Here is a 22634-nt window from a genome sequence, read left to right on the forward strand (position 1 = left end):
GTATTGTTCGCATTTGATGTTTACACTGAATCAAATAATTTTAATATAATAACTAAAACTTGAAACTTAACTTACAACTACATATTGTTTAACATATTTCAATGACAAATATGTGTATTCAACATCAAAATATGTCGAAATATAATAAGTAAACTCACAAAGAATATGTTTGTTAGATACGTGTATAGGTACCTATTATTTCTTTTAATTATTGTTAGGATTTGAAGTTTTGATGATACTCACAAACATGTAATCTTGTCCCGTATCTGATGCTGATAATTGAAGTCAATTGTGGAATAGTTGTAAAAGTTGTTTTCTCTGACACGATTGGTGAGCACCAACAACGAGCTAGGAAAACGTACTCAGCCAATCAGAGAGCACTAGATTGTTTTGTTTCAAGGGTAATATATCTCTCTTGATGTGAAACAACCTAGTTAGGGATTCAAAGCATTTTTACATAAAGCAAATTTTTGTCTTTGAAGAACTCAAGCTTTCAAGAATAACAAGGGACCTGATAGAGCTATCAAGAGTGTCTTTTAGTTGTCCGTTTTAAAGTTGTGTTGTGAGTCTTAACATTGTAAGATCTAATCCTAGGATATAAAGGAACTTATATTGTTTTCTCAATCAGTGGTCAAATGATAAACATAGCTAGAGTTAGTTGTGTGAAGTATTGTTGAAGTCTATGTTGACTAGAGTTAGTTGTGTGAAGTATTGTTGAAGTCTATGTTGACTAGAGTTAGCTAACATAGTGGACAATAGAGGTATTGCTTTGGCTCTTCTTGTACTTCCTCCGTTTCACAAAGAATGGTCTAGTTTGACTTGACACAGAGTTTAAGAAAATAAATATTACTTTTGAATCTTGTGGTCCTAAATTAAAGTTATGTCAAATATACAAAATTGTCCTTTAATCTTGTAGTCTTAAACATGCCACGTGAAAAGTTGAAACTAAAATATTACCAAAAAAAGAAAGAGGACATTTTTTTGAAACAGACTAAAAAGGAAAAGATGTCATTATTTTTTAAGCAGAGGGAGTAATAGAGTTATTACAGGTTTGTAAGATCAAGAGCTTGATCTATGAGTGTCTGGAGTCATTATTCACTTGTTGCTTGAAATAGTGAAAACAGTTGAAAAATCTCGTGAGACATGTCGTGGTTTTTCTCCCTTGAGCAAGGAGATTTCCACGTAAAACTTTTTGTGTCTTTACTTTACTCGCATTCCTAAGATAATATCAACCGGTCCCTTATAGCACGGTGGACTAGTACACGTAACAACGAAGAACAATCCGCTCATACAACCAAAAGTTTGACAACTAACAAAGACTGTCTAGTGTTAACATTATCCTTCTTTTTTTTTTGGTTTCCCACCCGGTGTTTGGAGTCCACATTAGAGCTCCGACTAAATTCGGATCACACCTCTGTAGGGCCATTGGGGGTGGTGCTCCCAACATGATTTTCTCCATACTTAGGGCTCTAACCCGAGACCTCTGATTAAGGATGAAGCACTCCGACCAGTGCACAACAACCCATGTGGATAACATTATCCTTGTTGTCAACTATTGAAACTAAAATGGTGGACTTTTTCAACAAAGTAGTTGTGTTTCATAAAAAAACGCAACAACTATTTAGAAAATAAAATAAAAATTAATAGTATAACAGGATTTTAGGGAAAAAACAAAAATAAGTTTAAGTTTGACTATGAAAAATAGAAGATTGACTGTCAGGTCCTCCGCCAGCCATTCAAAACCAATATATAATAATGGGCATATTCATACAAATTTCTTAATTTTAATTAATTTGAATTTGTATCAAAAAGTTATATTTTAAAAATAAAAAGCTTTTTATTAAAGACACTTTATAGTATTCATAATCTGGATTTTAATCGAAAAATTTAATATTTAATTACTAGATCAGAATATCTTTTATTTGTTAACAACAATCACCATTGAAATGACTAAATCATACACATGTATAGGCCATGCATTATAAATATTGATTTGACTCAACAGGATAAAAGAAAAAATCTAGCCTAGATAGAATGTTTCTTAATTAAATAAGATTTAAAGAAGTGTTTTTAAAAAATATATTAATAATAATTATTTATTCATGTGTTTAGTTATTTCTTTTTTAATTCTAAGTTAGATCACCAACGAAAATGATGATATGTATATATATCTACTTTGCATCATTGAATGTATTTATTTGTATTATTTTTTCTCTTTGTTATTCGGTATCAAAATTTAGCTAGTTGTCCTGTTCAAAAGGAAACTATAATTTTAATTTTTTAAATTTTGAATTTGATCGAATTCATAGCTAAATTTCTACTTTCATCCTCAGGCTAGATTAACATATTTGTCTTTCGTTAAGCACACTACAAGATATGTAAAACTCTATCAAGAAAGTTTTTATTTTCAAACCTCGAGCACAATATTTTATACATAAATCTTAATCGCCTTATTTAAATCTCAGCAAAAGCAAATTATATTAAGTAATTCCTTTCATCGATTTGTCTAAGTTTTAGTAAATATAGCCCATAGTTATCCAGATTTATATTAATAAGAGATATTAGATATCCGATGAAATAATAATCAAATTAACTTAGGCCCACAATCATTATAACATCATTTCAACCACCCTGCCATGTTAGTAGTATGTATTTATTGCTCTAAAATAATATTCTTGGTAGGATTTATGGTCTGGTCTAGGACACGTTTGTCCATCCAGTTCTTATTAGAAAATAGTGTGCTCCTTTTAGACACGTAATTATATAATATGACTATAGACTATAGAGGTCTAGAGTTAGGTAATTAAATTTATATTCAAATATATAAAGTTGTCATCGTGTAATCTAGTGATCACAAATTCAAATTGTAATAGAAGTCTCTAATATTTGTCTTAGAATAGATTATCTATATTATACTTTTTTTAGTGCGATTTATTTTTCTCTTAATAATACTCACAAAAATATTTTGTACATCAAACTATTCATTGAATAAATAACTTTAATTAGTTAATTATAACACGTTTACAAGCAGACCACATATATCGAATAAAACGACCATTTTAGGTCATGTTAAATTGGAATAGATCCTTACATGCTTAATCAAATGTTTCGATTTTAAGTATGATAAAGACACAAATATTGCTTCTTCTTTTTGTAGGTGACTATAGATTATGTCCATATTTTGAAAAAATGGTGTAAAATATATATAACTCTTACAAAATTGTCATTTAATATAATATTAAACTCAAAATTTTAATTGATAAGATATTAAACTGTCGTCTAATATTTGTAATAACTGATATTACACTCATAAATGATCTTATACAATAAAAACCTAAATTAATTAAATTAGTAAATATCAAATACTAAATAATTAAAACTTTTTTTGACTAATTAATCTAATAATGTGGAGGTGAACACTCAAGTATGCATGCAATTTGAAGCATATTTTAATTAGTTAATGGATATTACATTGGACAAACCTAACAAAAGTGTACCCACTTGCTTCATCATAAATAAATTTTCATCTTATTTCTTCAAGTGTAGCCTAGTCAAAATCATGAATTTTCTATCAACCTTCCTAGCCTATTTTAAAAAGTCAAATTTAAATTATTATTATTTTTAAAAAAAACAAGAGGAAAAATTGACTGAATTTATACTACTAGTTGTTAAATTTGACTTGTATTTGATATTTGACGGATTGATATTTTGCTACTACTAAAAATATAAATAAAATATATTTCTTTCATATAGGATAAATTCAGAATTAAATATTTTTTTCGTAACTTATAATAAATTGGTTTATAGATTCATGTGATACTATTAAATAATATTGAAATACCACAAATTATTTCAATCTTATTTGTGTGGATTTATTTAAACTATAATTATCTCACACTTTTCGAACTTCGAGATTTAAACAAGTTTATCTTTGATCATAAATTTTTCATAGATCTTTTAAATTTGAATCGTCAATTATTGTGATTTATAGTATTTTTACGTAGTTTACAAATATATAAATTTCATTTCAAAAAAATTGAAGATTACATGCGTAAATTCCCAGTTAAACTTAAATTGTTTGACTCTCGAAAAATGAAAAGTGTCCATAAGGGATCGAGGGAGTATTTATTTATTTAAATATATTAAAGTGAGATTCCACCTAAAATGAGAAATCCACGTTTAATATAAATGGGGGGCTTGAACTTTTGTGGAGGCGTTCTTGTTTGATCCTTGTGCTCAGTCAAAAAATAATACTATAAACAACTCTAACTCATAACTAAGGCGTTCTAATTCATAAAGTGCTCTTATACTAGCTTTTATGAATTTAAATTTTGCTACTTCATTAATTAAAATGATTTAGACAAATTAAATTTTTTAGATAATTCTTTATTTATTACAATTTACATCTATATTAAGATGTAAAGATTGCAATTTAGCCCCTCATTTTCTCCCAACAATCCACCAACCCCCAATTTTATTTTATTTTATTTTATTCATGTTGCATGAATTACCTACGTCATCCTCAAATCTCAACCGTTAATCATAATTAAAATCAATGGCCATAATTGTTCTTCCAACAACCACTATTTTAGTCTTTTCTTGGCAAGCCCCTCACATGTTTTGCTTACCTACCATCATTAGCTCCCCTCTATATATATATACTCACCACATATTCCATCAACCATAACCAAAAAAAAAAGTTTTACAAGTTCACTACATTTTTTTATAAAAATAAACTCTAGCCATTTTCCCTTCACTAAAATTTATCCATTACAAATCTAACCATTTTCTTGATCCAATGGCACAAAATGGACATGTTAATGGAGAAGTTGTAGCCATGGAATTATGCAAGAAATCAATTAATGTTGATGATCCATTGAATTGGGAAATGGCTGCTGAATCTTTAAGAGGGAGTCATTTGGATGAAGTGAAAAAGATGGTGGATGAATTTAGAAAGCCAATTGTGAAACTTGGGGGTGAAACTTTGACAGTTGCACAAGTTGCATCCATTGCAAATGCTGATAACAAAAGTAATGGAGTCAAAGTGGAACTTTCTGAAAGTGCAAGGGCTGGTGTGAAAGCTAGTAGTGATTGGGTTATGGATAGTATGAGTAAAGGTACAGATAGTTATGGTGTTACTACTGGATTTGGTGCAACATCTCATAGAAGAACAAAAAATGGTGGTGCCCTTCAAAAGGAACTTATTAGGTAAACTTTTTTTTATATACACTTAATAACGCAAAGAATTTTTTACATTTTTTCTTATTGACTACCTTGAGTGGTCCACCTTGGGCCATAGACATCATAGACTCTATTGAAACAAATTTTTTTTAATACTTTTGAAGATGAAACACATTTTTATTTTTCTTGTTTACTAGCTAAAACATTCTGAATTGTAGTTGATGTTAAATTAGATGAAAGCATGCTAAGTAACAAGTTCTATTAATTGCATTATCTCAAATTAAAAACAACACGTTTAAGTGTGTATATGGTTGGTGCTCTAATGATGGATGCTTCGTTTTATAGTATGTATATGTAAAACTAATTTTGACTTTGTATGTACAATGTGATATCAACATCATACGCTCTACTTGATGATACATGTTAGTCGAATTTCAGCTAAAAATGTGATCTTGATGAATTATGACTTTTTTTCTTCAGGTTCTTGAATGCTGGAGTTTTTGGAAATGGAACAGAATCATCTCACACTTTGCCACATTCAGCAACAAGGGCAGCCATGCTTGTTAGGATCAACACTCTGCTTCAAGGCTACTCTGGCATTAGATTTGAAATCTTGGAAGCAATTACTAAGTTGATTAACAGCAACATCACCCCGTGTTTGCCCCTCCGTGGTACGATCACTGCCTCGGGTGATCTTGTCCCGTTGTCATACATTGCTGGTTTGCTCACTGGCAGGCCTAATTCCAAGGCTGTTGGACCTAATGGTGAGAAGCTTAATGCTGAGGAAGCGTTCCGTGTGGCTGGTGTTAGTGGTGGATTTTTCGAGTTGCAGCCTAAGGAAGGACTTGCACTTGTGAATGGTACAGCAGTTGGTTCTGGTATGGCATCAATGGTCCTGTTTGATTCCAACATTCTTGTTGTTATGTCTGAAGTCTTATCAGCGATTTTCGCTGAAGTAATGAACGGAAAGCCCGAATTCACAGACTATTTGACACACAAGTTGAAGCATCACCCTGGTCAGATTGAGGCTGCTGCTATTATGGAACACATTTTGGATGGAAGCTCTTATGTCAAGGAAGCTCAGAAGCTCCATGAAATGGATCCTCTTCAAAAACCAAAGCAAGATCGTTATGCTCTCCGAACATCTCCACAGTGGCTTGGCCCTCAAATTGAAGTCATCCCGTGCTGCAACTAAAATGATCGAGAGGGAGATCAACTCAGTGAACGACAATCCATTGATCGACGTTTCAAGAAACAAGGCCTTACATGGTGGCAATTTCCAAGGAACCCCTATTGGTGTCTCCATGGATAATACAAGATTGGCCCTTGCATCAATTGGAAAATTGATGTTTGCCCCAATTTTCGGAGCTTGTCAACGACTATTACAACAATGGATTGCCATCTAATCTCACAGCAGGAAGGAATCCAAGCTTGGACTATGGTTTCAAAGGAGCTGAAATCGCGATGGCTTCTTACTGCTCGGAGCTTCAATTCTTGGCAAATCCAGTGACTAACCATGTCCAAAGTGCTGAGCAACACAACCAAGATGTGAATTCCTTAGGCTTAATCTCAGCAAGGGAAAACTGCTGAGGCTGTGGACATCTTGAAGCTAATGTCATCAACCTATCTCGTGGCGCTTTGCCAGGCTATCGACTTGAGGCATTTGGAGGAGAACTTGAGAATGCTGTCAAGAACACCGTAAGCCAAGTAGCCAAAAAGACTTTGACAATGGGTGCTAATGGTGAACTTCATCCAGCAAGATTCTGTGAAAAGGAATTGCTACAGTGTGGAAAGGGAATACTTGTTTACCTATGCTGATGACCCCTGCAGCTCCACCTACCCTTTGATGCAGAAGCTGAGACAAGTTCTTGTTGATCATGCATGAAAATGGTGAAAGTGAGTCGAATGTGAACAGCTCAATCTTCCAAAAGATTGTAGCTTTCCGAGGACGAATTGAAGGCTGTGTTGCCTAAAGAAGTTGAGAGTGCAAGAGTTGTGCTTGGAAGTGGCAACCCTGTAAATCCTAACAGGATAACAGAATGCAGATCATATCCATTATACAGGTTTGTAAGGAAAGAAGTTGGAACAGAACTATTGACAGGTGAAAAAGTTCGATCGCCTGGTGAGGAGATTGACAAGGTTCACAGCATTTTGCAATGGACAAATCATTGATCCATTGTTGGAATGTCTCAAGAGCTGGAATGGTGCTCCTCTTCCAATTTGCTAGATGTTTGTCATGTTGTTAATTTTTCAAATTCATTTTTTACCTTACAGTGAATTACTAGATCATAATATATATGTTGTGAAGTTATATAATTTAATTTTCTTTTGGACAGTATGTAATATTGGCTCAACTAAGGTGCCAAGTTTATCCCATTATGAGAATCAGAATATATAGAATATTCTCTACATGACTTAAAATAAGCTGTTGAAAGATTTCCAAATTATATGTTCATTCGATTCTACTACTTTACTCGTTATAATTCATTTCTTGTGTTTGTGAGACTACTTCATATTTGCTAAGAACAAACAGTTAAATTTCAGGTGGAATGATCAAGGAGATCTTTGTACTTGATTATCATTCCGATTCCTACACAGTCAATTGAACACTTAAATATTTTGAAATCACAACACTTTAAACATAATATCCTCCGGATAAGCACATTAGAGGATGTAAACCGCTCTTTATAAAAGAAATTTTCTATTCTCAAGTATCAAACTCAAAATTTATAACGAAAGCAAAAGTACTAGTAGGTGATTTTTTTTGATTCACTGCTCTCTCTGTCTAACAATAGTTGTTCACTATTGACTTGGTACACACCCAGTGGCGGAGCCAGAAATTTCGCCAAGGGTGTTCAACCTTTAAACAGTCGATACATTTTTTTTAGCGTAGTGGATACACAAAGCATTTTTTTTTTTACCGATGAGTAACCTGCACAAAATTTTCTGTGTTTTTTTGTTTAAAAAGAGATTTGTATTATAAATACAGCTAGTGGGAATCGAACCCCAGACCTCCATGAGGTGAACGAGTGTGCCTATCACTGGAGCATCTGCCTTTGCTTTTTCAAAGAGTGTTCAATTAATAAATATCCACATATTAGACTCTATTTTGCCTATATACCCGATATAATTTTCCGACGAAGGGTGTTCATCTGACCACCCTTACTAGGATGTAGCTCCGCCCCTGTACACACCTTAAGAAACAATAAATAATAGGGATAATATTACTTCATTATCCTTTGAATATATTAGATTTAATGCTTTGAGAAATATATTAGATATTGAATAGTATTTAATAGCAAGGATAAAATAAATATGAAAAGGTAAATTATCCCATGATTTTCTAAATTGGACAAGTATTGTTGGACAATTATTTTTAGTATAGTAGACAAGTAAAATGGACGGAAAGAGCAATTGTTGCTTATACTGATGGAGATATAGATAGTCAATAAAATAATTGAAGTACACGTAAATTAACTCGGACCCATAGTCATTAAAACATAATATTGACCACCCTGCCATGATAGTAGTGTCAAGTATGTATTTATTACTCTAAAAAAATAATTCTTGGTAGACTTTATGGTCTCACAGAGGACACGTTTGTCCATCCAATTCACTAGAAAATAGTGTTGTTATTTGTGAATGAGTAGTATTTTTTATTCGATGTTTTATATATACTAGTAAAGAAAGCCCGGGCGTTGCCCGGGCCCAACATTAATAAAGTTATATTGTTACTCTCTCCGTCCCATATTAGATGAGAATCTTACTAAATTTTTTTTTTTCATATTATTTGAGCACTTATTAAATTAGGATAGAATTAATTAATTCTTTTCCATTTTACCCCTACAATTAATATGACCATTCCTATATTGTATGTGTATTTTTTGTAACTCATTTCAATGTGCATTAATATAAACAAAGGGCAAAATGGTGAAGTCTTCCAATGTATTAATGATTTCTTAATCACCGTGTAAAGTTGGAAGTGCCCATCTAATATGGGACGGAGAGAGTATAGTTTATGTATTGTTATAAAATTACTAAAGATTGTTATAATATATTTTGCTCATAAGTCAGCTAATATAAAAACTTATTTGCCATTTGTCTTTTTAATTTCAATTTCAAATAGGAAATAAATGTAGCGATAAGATTGAGGGTAGAAATGAAACATATCTTTCTAAATTTAAGTAAAAATAAACAGAGTAGAAGTAACATTAGGGTTATCAATAGGACGATTCATTCGGTTATTTTTAAAAAAATTATATCATTCAATTTTTCGGCTATTTTATAATGTATAACCAAAATTAAAATTTTAAAATCATCCCAATCCTAATTTATGTGACACAAGCAGTACAAAAATTAGTCTTTTTTTTTGTTGTCTTGTAGATATTTTAAGTTATTATTTATTGTAAATTATAGTACTTTTTATTAAAGTTTTTAATAACATATGTTACTTTTTATGTTTGAGAGTTAAACCAACGTTTTTTTATATGTCTTTTAATTTTATATGTGTTTTGTCCTTTTCCATTTTCAAAAACTAATACTCTCTCCATTTCATTTTATATGTCATTTCTTTTTATAAATATATTGGTTATTCCCTCTTCTTATGTCATATATTATGAAATTTGAGAAGTTATTGAAATTTTTATATGATTCTAAAAATATTTTAAATTGTTAGCTATTGTGATTTGTAGTACCTTTTTTTTACAGAATTTTGAAAATAATATTTATTACTCTCTTTGTTCTAATTTACGTGGCACATGCAAAATTTCAAATATTAACCCTTTTTTATATGTCTCTTTACTATATTAAGTTGTTAATTATTGTATTTTATAGTACATTTTGAACTTAATTTTTAAAGAATATATGTTATTTTCCATGTCCCAATTTATGTGGCATTAATTGATAGATTTGTTGGAGTCAAGAGAATTTTTTTGTTAATTATTGTAATTTATAGTTTCTTTTTCGTCAATTAATTGAAACAATATATGTTCTTAATTGATAGATTTTTTGGAGCCGACAATTTATTTGTTAATTATTGTAATTTATAGTTTCTTTTTCGTCAATTTCAAACAATATATGTTTATCATATAATCCATTTTATGTGGTACCAATAGAATTTAGAGAGTCAATTAAATATTTTATATAACTTTTAAATATTTAAGCTATTAATTATTGTAATGTATAGTATTACTTATATTATTTTTGAATATAAATGTTACCTTTTTTATCCTAATTTATATGGCATCGATAGAATTGAAAGTGTCAAATAATTGTTAATTATTGTAATATGATATGTAGTACTTTTTATCTAGTTTTTACTATTTTAAGCATACTAAGTATAGTATTACTTATATTATTTTTAAATATATTTAAATCTACTACTTATAAATATATATTTTTAGTAGATAAGTGTGAATGTGAGGGTATTTTTAAATACCCAAAATACCCTCACTTTCACACTTATCTACTACTTATATTATACATTATATTATATATATATATGGCTCCTTTTATTTGGTGCCACGTGTCGAAAGAAGAGTGAATTTTATTCACTCTTCTTATATAGTAATATATGATTTGTAATCAAATCAGGTAAAAGGTGTTTAATTTAGAACTAAAATACAATACCAAATATCGGAAAAGATTATTCATGGACTTTTTTGTATTGACAAAAGGATAAAATTTGCCATTAAATGGACTATTTATTTATGATCTTCTTTTATAGAGTACTTGTTATGCTCAATATTCGTACTGAGATTTCGCTAATCTGAGTTCAATTTTTTTTTAAAAAAACTCATATTAAAGGTATAAAATATTATTTATTAAAAAGTGACTTCGTTGTTATAATTCGAATCTAAACCTCACTATGAAATTTACCACTTTATCACCACAACTTTTGATGAAACTATATATTTATACTTTGTTTGGATGGTTGTTACATATCATTTTATAATATATTATATTATGTTATATTAAATTGTATCGTACGATATTAAATTGTATCTTTTTCGATAATTACATAACGTCAAAAAAATCAAAAAGATAAACACACCAGAAAAATAGAGTACGAAATAGATTTACTATAAAAAAAAAAGTAAATAATAAAATACAATTATTAAATAGTAAGTAAAACAAAATGAAAAATAAATAATAATATTATGACCATACATTCATACTAAATAAACCATTACACAGAAAAAAAATCACGTTATTACTTAACAATAAATTTAATAATATAAATTAAATTTAACTAATCAACAAAATAAACGTTATATTTAAACAAACGACACATCCATACATTCTTTTAGAAAACCAAGCTTAAACAAGTGTCATAAGAACTATATAGCTTCACCCCTAATATGCATGCGTCATACGTGTGTTGAAATGTGCATTACTTACAATATACAATTTAAATATTTTTAAAATTTTTTGCATTAATTATCAAATTAAGCTTACAGACTACAGTCAATAGAAATCCTATTTTGATAACTCAACAGTAGGGGTAAAAAATCGAACCGAAAATCGAATCAAACCCCAAATCGAGTCAAATCGAGAAAAAAACTTGATTAGTGGTTGGTTTGACTTGGTTTTGTATTGAAAAAAAAAACTCAATTATATTTAGATTGATTTGGTTTTAACTAAAAACAAAACAACCGAGACTAAACCAACCCGACATAGTGTTTCAAACAAAATGAAGGCTAATTAAACAACAAAGTCTAAATATTAAAGCCTTAGGTGTTGGTTGCCCGGGTGTAAATCTGCTGGCTAGCATGAGCAGACACCATCAATTCCCTGATTGCCTTCCTGGCAAGGGATCCACTAATCCTCAAACGGTCAGAGAGGACTGAAGGGGTGATAAGCTTATACTTGGGTGCTTTAGTGATAAGCTTGTCGTAAGTACCCTTATCGAACAAAACCATGTTGTTCACCTTCTCCTCTTGCTCCACTTCTTCTTCTTCTGCTTGCCACCACCGGACTTGGTGGGCTTGGAAGACGGTGGAGGAGCCTTTTCCCTCATAGGTGCCATTGTCGCCGGAAGTTTTTAGGGGTAAGGGGGTGGGGAGTGGCGGAGGCTAGGGCAACACAGGAGAATATTTAGTCATTTAACTAATACTTATTTTAGCATGATTTAGTACTTTTAAATTATGATCATCTTCATTATGACTTGTTAATTTGCAATATTTGTTTTACGCAATTTCATTATTATTATTTTTTTTGTTGGATATTTTAGTGTCATTACTCATATCATATTTTGTGTTATTTTTTTATGAAACACCTTAGATAGTTATATTTTGGTAGGACTAAAGAAATATTTGAAGTATAAGTAAATTATATGTTTGTATGAATACTTTATCCAAAAAGCCTGAAAATTTGAAAAACCCGAAAAAAATTCGACGTTGAAAAACCTGAGTTTTATTAGTTTGGTTTGGTTTATAGATTTAAAAATCCGACACAAATACTTTGGTTTGATATTTGAAAAATCCAAATCAACCCAATCATGTACACCTCTACTCAAAAGGCATAATTTTTTTTAAGAAAATAACCGACTAAAATACATTGTATTTTTGTAAAAAAAGGTACTGCATTTTAGATAAATTTAAAGTTGGATGATTTAACATCTCAACTAAATAGTCAGATTTCTTTATTTATCTAACAAAAAAAATGAGCGGTCGAGTTTGCAAACATGTAGCCTTAAGGACCGAACACCATAAAAACTTTTTTAAAAAAAAAAAATTAGCCTGCCTTGCGCCTTGTATGGCTCACGGTGGCTGAGCCTAATAAGATTAAAAGTTGATGTGCCTTGTACGGCTCATGGATTTCTGTGTCTTGCGGCAAAAACTCTGATTTAGACACCGTTACAAATTATTGTCATTTTGATTTCATAAGTAATTTAGTTGCCCTTTTGGAATTTTCGAAAAATTTTATTACTCTTTTAATTTCGGACTCCATTTTAGTTATGGGATAGTAACACATGCGGTCCCGTCAAGAGATTAATATTCATTTTTAGCTTTAACAAGCTAAGATTACATGACAAAAATGAAAATAACTTGGTTGTTAGCCTGTTGGTATTTATCTTCAATGGTAGATATATATTAATATAGTATTCAAATATCTTTTAGGCCAAAGAGATACGATGTTCCTCAATTTTAATTAACCATGTTCGTTAGTTTCAGCCCTCAATTTTTACTCTATTTTTAGTACTAAATTAATTTTATTGTATAATTTTTTGTTTCAATTTATGTAATTTAGGGTTTGTCCATAGTACGGACAATTGACATTGAATTAATTTCACAATGTTAATAATGGTGAAGTTGAACGAATTTAAAAGCTGAGAGGGCATATATTGTTTATGAACTCTCAAATTTAAAAGTTGAGAATAGATGATATTTAGACAAAAATATTGAAAACACTTCTGAATTTGATATGAATTATTAATTTCGTTTTCGAACTATTGATAGCTTTAAAAACACCTCTCTACTTCACTATTGTAATAGGATCACTTTATCGATTGTTCATGTGTTCAAATGTTACATGTCCTGATTCTAGTATCTAAATTAAATGTATTCCAAATTTAAAGAGATATCACTATATTAATTAGGCCTACTGCAACTGGGAAAAAAACTAATTAACCATCGTACTTCATTATCATGTTTTAACTATGGTCTAATAATGGTCCCATCGGCACATTAGTATATAATAATATATATCCATTATTGGCCTGCAACAGTGCAACTCCAAGTAGAGTTGATGATAAGAACGGAAAATTTGGCTACTTAATTATTCTTTAATTTCTTTGATTATTAGTGTTCATTCAATATTAGTCGTTCATATTTTAAAAATATTTTTCTCAAATTATTTGTCAATTTATAAAATCAGGAGAGAATTAATTATTATTTTTTCTTTGTAACCTTATAATAATTAATTCTTTTTAAAAAATGTAAATAAGTTTGTAAAGTTTTTTTTAAAAAAAAATTATGGGTAAATTATTTTTTAAATAGATGAACAACTAATATGGAGCAGAAATTTTACAATTTAAAACCTAGACCTATAAACATTTTTGTCTAAGGTGTGCCTTTGTGAAGGTCATCATAAAAAAAAATTCAGACAATTTTTACTGAAGTTGTAAATTAGATAAAGGCAAAATTTCAAGCATTTCACAGAACTTTTACCTTGTTGTGCCAAGACTAATTAACTTCAAACATTTTTAACTAAGGTTATTAAACCCAAGACAAAATGACTGAAGTACATATAAAAGTTATCTAAAAACTTTCAGCACAAAATCATGACTAGAAGATTATTTGCATTTTTGGTATCTTAATTATTGTTGTTTGGTTAACTATTTTGTACTTTTGTATGCCTGATAGTTTTCATTTCTGCTTTGTTTTTCTTTCTAAACATTTCAACTCAATTAAAACCAAAATGTTGATATTAACATTTGTGGTTGTTCAGGGAATATTTGTTACGAAAGAAAATATTCTTTTTGAAAGATGTTTCTCAAGAAAATAAAATTCCTATGTGTTTAGTAGGTAAATAAAAAATATTATTTTAAAAATATTTATATATAATCTAGATAAATATATTAAAACACACAATAATAAAAGAAAAAGTGTGGGGTGGGGAAGATAGACACTGCAAGAAGTGAGACTGAATATAAGGTGTTCGGAGGGAAAATATCAAATACATCCAAAATCATTAAATCTCTAAGCAGCCAGGTGGCTTTTATCCAAAATTAAGATTTACAGGACCATTGAGTACGTGAGATTCACAATGTACATATAAAAAAGTATTACTTCTCAACCGCTAGCTAATTAATAGGTTTGATTTGAATTTGATTTGTTCCATACATTTAACTTTTCTATAGATAACCTAACCCGTATAACTATAACCATGGTTAAAAGCCGCATTATTGTTATAAGATCAAAAGTACTTATTTTGAAAAAAATAAATATTTTATTAAAAAATTAAGAGGTAAGTTTCAATAACACAGCTAAACTATACATCTTTTTTGAGTTTCATACCTAAACTATTGAGAGTGTGAGTTTCATACCTAAACTATCACTTCTTAGTTTGAGAAACACACCTCTCTCTTTTATACTACTCTCATCATGATGTGTGTAATAGACTCTCTCTTTTATTTTAAAAAATTGTCACATCACACTCAACATGGACAAAACATTTCACTTTGACAAAAATTAAATAAATTATTAGTATTAATTAAAATTAAAGATTAAAATTATTATCCAAAAAAATATTATTTTTTTATAAAATAAAAAAGTAAAATATTCTTCTTACCCCACTCCATCACTTCCTCTCCCTCCACACCCCACCCCCGGACCCATTTTTTGTTTTGTTTAAATTTCTTTTAAAAGTAACTATTTTTTACTTCATCCCCCTTTCCAATTCTAATTTAGATGTTATTTTATTTTTAAAAAAATAATTCTATCCACTAGTCACATAACCCTCCGCTTTCAATTTCGTTTCTCGTTTTGTGTTACATATACATATATATATATATATATATATATCAAAAATATTTGTTAGTTGCCGCTGCAAAACTTTTTTAAAATAATTTTAAAAAAATTGACGGTAGCAAGGAAAACAATTAGTCTTAAGATTAAACAGTGAAAAGAAAAGGGGTAAATAATTAAGGAAATGATTTTAAGAAAATAATGTATTCACTGTTCGTATACAAATAAAATTTCCACGACAATAAATATTAGTTAAACTCAATATCCTTTAGGCCAATGAGATAAGAAGCTATAAATATAATATTTCGTATGAAAAGGATATAATTTATGTTTGGTACTTACACAATCAACTACTATTCAGATTGGTTGTCCAATTTAGGCGCTACAAACTCAATGTATATATAAATATTAAGAGCCTGTTTAAATTGGTTTTAAAATTATGATTTATAAATTAAAAGTAAATTAAGACTTGATTGAATTGACTATTTTAAATTTTAAATTTTGAATCAGAAAACTTATGCGAAATTTTACCTATAAATTTAAAAGTCATGGCTAGTATCTAGTAAAAGCTACAAAAAGTTGAATTTCATGAATATCCAGAGACTCATAAAATTTCTTAGCTACAAAAATTAAATTGACAAAGTTAATTTCTCAACTTTTTCATTACTCTCTCTCTGCGAGTTTGTATATGTATATGTTCTCTGTGTTAGACTTTGTCAATTATATATATATGTGTGTGTGTAATTTGCATAAATTGTGGCGGTTTGTATAAATCGGGGCTCTAATTCGCGTTTGTATATGTATGTGTTCTCTGTGTTAGGCTTTGTCAATTATATATATGTGTCTGTGTGTAATTTGCATAAAACGCGGCGATTTATAAATCGGGGCGCTAATTTGCATTTGTATATGTATATGTTCTCTGTGTTAGGCTTTGTCGTGTGTGTGAGTGCGTCCGTGTGTGTTTGTGTGTCTCTGCGTGTGTCTCTGTGAGTGTGTCTGTGAAATCTCTATATAAATACAAATTTATATAAAGCGTGGCGAGCGAGATTGAGAGAGAGAGGAGAAAGGCGAGCGAGATAGGGCATCTGCGTAAAATTTGAATTCGTATACAATTGAATCGAGTTAAAACATTTGTATTTGTATATCAAATCTCTCTCTTGCTTTATACAAACACAAATTATACAAATAATTATACATTGTATTTGTATAATTTCTATTTGTAGAGAGAGAGAGAGGCAAAAGAGAACTGGGCAGGGAAAAATTTGTATTTGTATAATTATAAGTGTATACGACGGATAGATATGTATTTGTATTTGTATATAGTCTCTCTCGCTTTATACAAACACAAACACAAATTATACATTTTTGTTTGTATAAAGTGAGAGAGAGATTGACAGAAGAGAATCGAGAGAGAGTTTGCGTTTAGTTGATAAATTTTAAAAGTAGTTTTAAGTAGCAACTAGTATTTGACCAATCTTATGAAAAGTGTTTTAAGTGTAAAAGTTATATTAAATTATTTTAATTATAAAAAGATAGATATTTTTTTAAAATAGACTAAAAAGAAAAAAATTATCACTTAATCTCAATTTATATGATTCATTTTTTAAGCTAGTCTCAAAAAATGACATATTTTCTAATTTAACAAATATTATCAATATTTATCCATATGTGTCCCACTTATTTGCCAAATGCTAGCTTAGTACTCCCTCTAGTACCGTATAAATGAATTGCTAAGACATGACACCCTTAAAAAAATATTTAAAGACATAAATCAAAGAGTAATAATTTGTTAATATAAAATAATGTCAACAATTCGTTTATATTGAGTTAGAGGGAGTAACCCCCTAATGGGATTCCCTATATCGTTCCACGTAGGAGAATAGTAACAAAACATGCTTTTTGTGTGTGCTAAAAATAAAGTCTTAAACAACAAAATATTTAATGTATGAGAATAGCATAAATCATGGTTTGCATAATTACGATAGGAAAAAGACTGGAAATAGGACTTATTGAAGCAATTATTAAAATTAAAGTAGATGGGGACTCTTTCTTATGAACACATAAAGTTAATTTGCGATAAATAATTACTCAATTATCGCTCCTATCACTATACCTTCAAAGAAATTTAAATAATTCATTGTTTTAAACAAAATTGTTTATTCTTCGCTATTTATATCTCACGTTTTTTTTCTTCCAACGCAACCTAGTTAGTAATTATTAATTTTCACTATGATTTAATAACACCAAAAATACTTATGTATGGAACATTAAATACAAATATTTCTATGAATGGTAGTACGTACGTCAATTTTCTTTGGAGCTCCTCTCCAATTAGTTCTTACTTGGAAGGAAGATGCATATGTCATGGTTAAACATAAATGATTGAGATTTAATTAATTAAAGTAAACTTCTAATCATGGTTAGGATCAGAGGCGTATCCAGGAGGGGGACACCGGTTCACGTGAACTCATGCTTCCCTCCCTAGATCATATATAGTAGTGCTCTATTTTTTTTTTAAAATATTTAAATATAGATGTGTGAACCCACACTCGAAGTATCATATAATGTCGTGCGATGATGATTCAGAGCACCTGTCTAAGTGAGGTTATAAATATGAATCTTTTATCTATCTTGTTTATTTTCCTTCATGAAATTGGGTAATACCTCTGTAAGTGGTTCGTATAGATAGAAAATAATTTTGGACCTATAATTTTAAAATTTAATGATTTCCAGTTATAAGAACCTAAATGTCAAACCGATCAAAATTTATACCTTTTTGTAATAGTGCATCCATCATTTCATCAAAATCCTGAATACGCGGAATAGTATATTTTCCTAAAAGGTGGGGTATTTTATGTTTCTCAAAAATGCCCTTACGTACATCATGTGGTGGTCTATAAATTGGAGATAGACTAACAACTATAGAAAGCAAAATACACACACAAGACTCTCAAATTAAAAATGAAATCCATTAATATTTTGATGTTCCTCTTGGTTTCAAGTACCCTCTCCTTTTGTCAATCTTTCACTTGGGACAATAATCCAATTGTCCTGCCGACGACTACTCATGATGATAATCTTGTACTCCCTGCCGTACTTGATCAAGACGGCGATCCAGTCAAGATTGGCAAGGAGTACATTATTGAGAGTCCCATCATCGAAGGTGGATCTGTATACTTGGATAATATTGGAGGTCATAAATGCCCAAACGATGTGTTGCTGCATATTCCGTATCTCGGTTTAACGGGAGATGGCACACCCGTAAAGTTCATTCTTAATGATGATGATGATTTGGTACTGGCGTGAAATGTATGCCATACATATCATGTTCTCGGTTAGAACATCATCGTGTGTTAACCAAACTGTTTGGAAAGTTGGTGATGAAAAGGACTTCCTCGTAACTGGTGGTACCCTAGGAAATGAAAATACCTTCTTTAAGATTATGAAAATTGAGATGGAAATACCAGATTTGAAAAATGTATACAAGTTACTGTATTGTCCCCCTCAACTTGTGTGTAAAGATGTCAACGGGGGCATTGATAATGGATATCCCCGTCTGCAGGTTCTCGAAGACGAACCTTTTCCGTATGTCTTCGTAAAGGCAAAGGATGCTTAGTTCATTTAATTTCCTCTATATATCTTTGCTTTCTAAATAAAGTGCTCCATGTAATTCAAATAATTAAGTAATGCATGCTTATCAAAATACAACTCTACCTACCTTACCTTTTTGTACGTGGGTTAACTTTTTAATGTGTAGAATAAGCATAATTAAAAATTACTAGTATTTGATTTGTCATCGCGCGCGTTAAATGCTTTTAAGTCAAAGTAAGATAAACCTATTTTTTTGTTTTTGTTTTTGTTTTTAACTTTCTTAAAGTCATTTAAAACTTATTTAAGTTATTTTTAATTTTGTCAAACACTTCTATCAGCTAAAAATGACTAAAAATAGATTTGACGAACTTTTAAGTCAATCCAAAATGACTCTTTAGTATCATTGCCAATTTTCTCATAGCATGCTTGGATTAGATGGCCATAAGTTAGAAATCTGACTTATTTTTTTTATTTTAGCTTAATATTACATATTTATAAGTACTTTTAAAAAATTTATTTAACGTAAAAGCACTACTAAAAAAATTGCTAAAAAACGACGGAAGAAAAAGCGACGGACTAGGAGATGTTGTCCGTCGCTTTTTAATTAAAATAATTATTTTTAAAATTATTTTACAAAAAGCGACGGACTGCATCTCTTAGTCCGTCGCTTTTTTTACAGATTTTTTGCGCTAAATATATATATATATATATATAATTAATAATAATTTATTTAATATATATAGAGACGTCGTCCGTCGCTTTTTTATTAAAAATAATTATTTATAAATTAAAAAATAACCACGCTGTCCGTCGTTTTAATTACTTTATTTCATTAATTAGTTTTCTCAAACAGCGACGGACGGCATCTCTTAGTCCGTCGCTTTTTGGTCAAAATAATTCGTCGCTTTTTAATTAAAATATTTTTTTTAATTTTTTTTAAAAGCGACGGACGGCATTGCTTAGTACGTCGCTTCTTTCGCGGATTCTTGCTAATTAATTATTTTATACAGGTAGCGACACAGTCCGTCGCTTTTCAAAAAAAAATAATTATTTATTCATTTAAAAAAAGTCACGCCGTCCGTCGCTTTTTATTAATTTTAATTGTTTAATTATTTTTTAAATTAGCGACGGACAACATCTTTATGTCCGTCGCTTCTTCGTCAAAATATCTGGTCAAATATTTTAAGAAAGCGACGGACAATGTCTCTTAGTGTGTCGCTTTTTGGTCAAATGTTGGTCAAATATTTTTTTTTAAAAGCGACAAACATAGAGACGTGTCCGTCGCTTTTTTAAAAATATTTGAAATAGCAAACGCGATTTTCCCCATTTCTCCATATAAAAAACAAAATTGAGAAATATTTTGATTTAATTTTATTTAAATCGTCTTCCGGAGAATGGTTTGGTGTAAAATAAAAAATAAAAAAATTATAATACCGACTTCCAGATGTCGGTAAAATTAAATAGTATGTAATAAATTAATATTTCAATTAACTTTAAATAAATCGTCCTCCGAATGACGGTTTTATATAAGTTAAAAAAATAATTTAATATAAAATATCGACCTTCCCGATGTCATATTATTTAATTAACGTGATTACTTTTTATTTATCTTAAAATTTAATGTGATACCGACCTCATGAGGTCAGTATTTTTTATTATATCTAATTACTTTTAATAAAAGCGACATCCGGAGGTCGGTATGTTTAAAATATTCCTATTAATCATAATTTTGCTATTGTGCATAATATTAAAATTTCATTTTACACCTACGATTAATTGTTCAAAAAGTGTAACAATTTTGTATACTTTTACAAATAAAATTTAGAATTCATGAAATAAATAAAAAAATATCTATAATCCATATTCAGAGTATGAAACTACGTTGATATGAATTAGGAGATAATTATAGTTATATTTATAGAATAATGTACAAATCATATCAGTCCGTCGTCTAATCATGAACTTAATATCTCATGTCATGATGTAGTAGAGGTGAAGAGCTAACATATAATTCATTCCAGTATGAAATGTGAGATAGTATTATTATATACGTTCGATCTTGAATGGATGTCAAGTGTAGTGATCACCTCCTAATTATGATGACATGTAAAGGATATTTCATCGGAGTATGAAATACGTTGATTAATTATATATATATTCCTCGAGCAGTTTAACAAATCAATCTTATATACTAGTGGTTCAGATATGAAATACATTATCAATTCAAGAAATACCGATGATCAATTCAAGGAGATTTATATATTAAATTTGATATTGATAAAACTTTTGTGATCAATAAAATTAAATTTATATAATTAGAAGGTATATAATTTAAATTTATAAAATTAACTTGATCGATAAATTAAATTTATTAAATTAAACTTTTGTTGATGTGTAGTTAAATTTATATATATATATGGCCAAACACATATACAACCCCTCTAACTTGTCCACATTTTTCATTTTGGCACTTTATCTTAGCCTTGTTCCATTTTAACCCTTGAACTCCATTTTTATGTTCCATTTTAACACGAAATACTATTTTTATGTTTATTTATTTTATATATATTCTTCAATTGCAACTTCTTATTTTAAATCGACATGTGTCATTTAATTTTAGTTAAAAAATTAAAAATTAACAAAAAATAATTCTTTTTAAAAAAAATAATTTCTTTTTAAGAGTGTTATGTATTTTTGTGTGAAAAATAACCGACGAAATTGTGTTGGTTTTCTTTCTTTAAAATCACTGACAACCTAACAAAGTCAGTCGAGTTTTAACATTGTTTAGTAGTGTTATTAGCAATGAACAAGAGTCTTTTTTTAGTAGTGTTATTAACTAAGTCAGTCGAGTCTTTTTGAAGATGGGTTTTTTTATTCGTATTGATTTATATTAAAAATTAAAAGTGAGTATTTGCGTTAAATTTAGATAGCCTAGATGATAAGAAAAAATAAATAAGTAGTGTTATTTAATTTAATTGAATGTTTAAGAAAGAAAATCAAAGAACTTTCGTCAATTTATTTTCATGCAAAAATACAGAGAAATATCAAAAAATAATATTATTGTTTGAAAATTTTTTGTTCGTTCGCGAATGTTTAATTTTTTTAATTAACAGGCACACGTCTATTTTTTTAAAATAAGAAATTGCAATTGAAGAACATAAATAAAAACAAATCATAAAAATTAGTATAAGTGTTTAAATGGTACAGAAAAAAATGGAGTTTAAGGGTTAAAATGGAACAAGGCTAAGTTGGAGTGCCAAAATGAAAAATGAGGGCAAGTTTGAGGGGCTGTATATGTAATATATATATGTATGTATGTATATGTAATTTTAATTAATAAAATCAACCTCAAAAGGTGAGTTTATATTAAAATAAATTAATAAATACCGACCT

General features: G+C 29.4%; 3 pseudogenes across 1 annotated transcript; 2 read left to right on the forward strand and 1 right to left on the reverse strand.

Annotated features, from left to right (window-relative positions):
• The first annotated feature begins 4684 nt into the window (after positions 1-4684).
• On the forward strand, positions 4685-7423 carry LOC125813804 (phenylalanine ammonia-lyase-like; annotated as a pseudogene). The gene is made up of 2 exons (XR_007442093.1): positions 4685-5208; positions 5662-7423. The product of XR_007442093.1 is annotated as a phenylalanine ammonia-lyase-like (transcript).
• Positions 7424-11861: 4438 nt separating this feature from the next.
• LOC125813805 (40S ribosomal protein S25-like) lies at positions 11862-12264 on the reverse strand (annotated as a pseudogene).
• A 6347-nt stretch (positions 12265-18611) lies between these two features.
• Positions 18612-19367, forward strand: LOC125813899 (cysteine protease inhibitor 8-like; annotated as a pseudogene).
• The last annotated feature ends 3267 nt before the right edge of the window (positions 19368-22634 follow it).

This window comes from Solanum verrucosum, unplaced genomic scaffold (genome assembly GCF_900185275.1).
Source record: "Solanum verrucosum unplaced genomic scaffold, falcon-dt-bn FXZP01000205.1, whole genome shotgun sequence".
Taxonomy (NCBI): Eukaryota; Viridiplantae; Streptophyta; class Magnoliopsida; order Solanales; family Solanaceae; genus Solanum; species Solanum verrucosum.